Source organism: Cajanus cajan, chromosome 4 (assembly GCF_000230855.2).
Source record: "Cajanus cajan strain Asha chromosome 4, NIPB_CcT2T_4, whole genome shotgun sequence".
Lineage (NCBI taxonomy): Eukaryota > Viridiplantae > Streptophyta > Magnoliopsida > Fabales > Fabaceae > Cajanus > Cajanus cajan.
In genome coordinates, this window is record NC_138520.1 from 74,465,084 (window position 1) to 74,469,635 (window position 4,552).

Genomic DNA, 4,552 nt, shown 5'->3' on the forward strand with positions numbered 1-4,552 from the left:
TTTATTAGGAACATATAAAATGTTATTATCTAACGAAAACAGGAAATACAAAAATATGCACAGTAAATATGTACGGACGATTTGACCTCATTGAATTAACATCATTATCAAAGATGATCAGCAAACCTTATATAAGGTTAGGTCTTGCATGTTTTCGGGACATCTGTCACATAACAATGTTTTATTATTATTATTATTGTTTTCACAACAATACAATAACCCCTAAAAATACTTGAAATGTCACATTCTTGTATGAAATTAAATATGCTCCTCATGTATGTGTATGAATCGCTTCTTATCCTTTTACATTAAACATATTACCTAAATAACACTCTCAACTTCAAGTATATCAAAGGTTCATATACCACTAAAAAAAAGAAGAGTAAGAAAAGTCCTTCATGTCTTGTTTTTCTATCATGTCTTGTTTTATGCACCTACAAAGACCAAATTAGCCAAACAAAATACCATGTATTTCTCAATTTCTTTCCACTGATACCACGATTGTGTTACAAGAAATAAAATGCATTATATATACAATCTCGATTTTATTATTATTTTTTTTAAAAATGCATCTCACGCTTTAATAAAATATAGAATATTCGACACTTAAGAATAGTAAAATATGAGATACTTGACCTCCCTTGCTATAAGTTTTTTCTATTTTCTATCTTTTTTGATGATTCAAAACTATATTTTAAGTTGATGATATATTTATTATTGAAGGTATACCATATGAATTACGGCATGCATATTGCATAGTCACGCTGCAGGAGCTGAATTATACATCTATTTTATACATTTTTGTAATGTTGAATTGGTCAACAACTAATAGCCAATTCATTATTTAAAGAATGGTTGAAAGATAAGCTAGGATCAAATTACTTAATTTACTTCATAAAGTTTCTTTCAAAGTAGTCATCATTTATTCTTATTTTTTGGTTGAATATAGTATATTCAAAATCACAAAATTTATGCATAGGGTGAGTAAATGTCGTCCATGCAAAAATGTTTCAAAATTGCAACAAGTTGCAGTAATTATATACTTCGTGATGCTTTCACTCGTTTGTAGTTGCACCGTCCTCAGGACAAATTTAACCAGGTAAAATTAACAAAAGAAAATGGTGGAAGCTGTGTGAAAAATAATGTAATACGGAGTAAATAGTTATTATTTCCATATACCCAAAAGTCTTACATTATTTAAAAATTAAAGTTATAAATATATAAACTCTCTTTTTCTTAATCTATTATAACTTTTTTTAAAAAAAAAATTATAATGGTCCAACAAATAATGAAGTAGATAATATATCTTGACACTAAAACATATCCTAAAACTTTAAGACAATAGATAAATGAGTCTTTCTCACTTATATATTATTTAACATGTCAACTCTAACTGATGTGAGACTTCATTTCATACTTGAACTCCAATATCAAACATGAAACTGTTCTCTATATAAAGAATAAGTTATCTTTTAATTATAAACATTATTTATAATTAAAGATTCTCAATATTTTTATCATGATGATTGATACCTACTCGCTAGTACCAGATTTTTTTTTCCATATATAAGCAAAATTTTATTAAAAAACATGTTACTTTAATTTGACAACAGAAGTCTTACTTACAAGATCATATAAAAAATAAGAAGGAAAAAGTTGACGAATTTATAAATATAGAATTGCAGATAAGATAAAATTTCAACGCATCCAATTTTATATTTCATTCTGTACGAATAGCAATATCGTAAAGGAAGTGGTCAATGATGAACAAAAACGAATAGTAATATTTAATCCCACGAACGCAGACAGCACAACCGACATAAAGCCTGACTTTTGAAGAAGAGATGTAAATGTGTCAAATAAAATTTAATTATTACTAAATCTATCACATAAAAATCTCTTATTATTATTTTTCTTATTAAAATATTATATTAAATCTAATTGATATATATAATTATTTGAATCTTATCAATAATACTACTATGATTTTTGAGAACTAAAACAAAACTTTTTGAAGCTATAAGATTAAAAAAAACAAAAATAAATTTATCTTAAAATGAAAGATTAAAAATATATTTAAATCAATTATATAATAAATTTTATAAATGAGAGAAAGAAAGAGACAAATAAAATATAATATCAGCCAATTAATATATATATATATATACATATATATTAAAAAAAACAATAATCTTGCATGAAAGCATTTTTTAAGGATTATTCTTTAACGAAAATATTATTAAAAATTATTATAACTTTTTATTTAATTTAATTATTTATTTATGAAATAAATTTTAAAGTTTTAAAATAAATTATCAATAATAAAAAATAATCTCGTATCACAATATAATTTATTTATTTTAAATCTAAAATATAATTTATGCATTATATTTATAATTTATTATAAATTTTATTATATATAATAAATTAAACATTTAGCTTATGAAATTTACATACTAAAATATTAGTATAATAAATTATATAATAACGTGCGTATTTGAAAAAGGTTAAATTGTATGTTTATTCTTTCTTTATTTTTTTGTTAATCCACAATTTTGATTATTTTATTTTAAAATAGACACATTTAATTTCTTTAATTTTAAAAATATAAAATTTTGATCTTTCTATCAAGTTGATATCTTTTAATCATTAAATTTCAATTTTTATTCATATTTAAATAATATGATATTTAGTAACATGATAATTAGAGATGAAATAAATTATGTAAATAAAATTTATTAATAAAATAAATATTTATCACTCATTAAAGTATATATAATTTTTTTTTGTTATTTTATAATTTTTACCATATTACTCACTTAAATAGTGATAGATAATTAGGTAATACCAAAATTTAATAATTAATGAATTTCAAATTGATAATAGGATTAAAATTTCATAATTTTTAAAATAAGTAAATTAAATATCTATATTTTAAAATAAAAAACCAAAATTGTGGATAAAAAATAGAGGGAAAAAGAGATATCTCCACTCTGGCGTATTCAATAGTTCATTAATTTTTGGGTAAATTAGTTTTTTTATGGTTAAACATTGTTAAATTACAAAAATTATATATAATCATAATGAAAATCGAATTTAATAAGCTAATTAAAACCATAGCTAAATAGAACAAAAAATATATGAGTTTAGTAATATTATAAGGGTTTAATGATATATGTATACAAAATTACAAAAAAGATAAAATATATATGTTTTATCACTAAACATAAAATATAATTTACCTTCACTACAAGAAATGTTACATTTAGTGACATACAAAAAGTGTCACTATAAATACAATATATGTAAGTATATGTCTATTTGACATATAGTTACACACAATTTTAGTGTTAATTTTGAATGAGATTTAACAACATATTTTGTGTGTCATTATATATAGTCTATACCCACACTTTTTAATAAGATACCAACATATATTATAGTTATTATGTGGGTAAAAGTAATTTTTAGTGACATATATAATATCACTATAGGGTGTGTCACTATATGACAATTTTGTTGTAATACTTATAATATATCATCTAAAGTTGCCCAACCAATAATATCACTTGTATATAAATATTATATATCGATGTAGGATAGCTCTGAAAATCTAATTAATAGAAATCTTTTTTTTCCTTTCTTTTTTTTTCCTGATAAATAAGAATTACAAATCAAATGTTAGACTTTATAAAATATTATTCAAATATCTATCGTTAGTCTGATTTTAGGGATGTAATAACACTCCTTTATTACTTTATAATAAAGTAGCTTTCCAATTACTAAATTAATATCATAATAAAAATGTTTCTTGTAGATATCTCTTTGTACATGTCTCTAAGAAGCACATTATACTTAGGTGTATACATGAGAAAATCAAACACAGATTAAAAAATTTCAACTATAATTAGATATTAACAACTAACATTTACTTGTAATGTTAATTTATTTCCTATAACAGAACAATAACCACTAAAATTATTTGGGTTCATTTGTCTTTATAGTCCATTTGAACTAGTTAATCAAGATAGCTATTGGAACAGTAACTTTAGTTGATAGTTAACTGCTAAAATTTCACAACTAATTAATGGCCAATATTTAATGTCCGACACATAATAGTTAAAGACTAATTGCTGATAGTTGATGATTGAAGACTAATATCTAACTGTTAATAGCCAGCAATTGTTATCTTGACAATTTTTTTTTTTTTAACTAGATGTATAGTAATGGGAAAAACAATTAAACACTACAATTAATTATAGTTTTATTTCCTTCTCTTCATCACTAACATTAATGCCTAGAAACCGAAACTTAACAAAATAACCCGAACAAATCTCCTAATCGTGCAACCTTTGTACCTTCAATGGTTTGATCAGTGATATTCATCACCTGTTTTTAAGAGAGACTGGTGACAAATACGAAAAAAGACAATTCATATTTAGAGGGATTATTCGTAAAGAAAATTGCAAGGATGAAATTCAGAAGAAAAAAGACGCTAAATTGGATGGACGAAAAATATATTAAAGTCTAATTTAAATTTTATTTTAGTTCA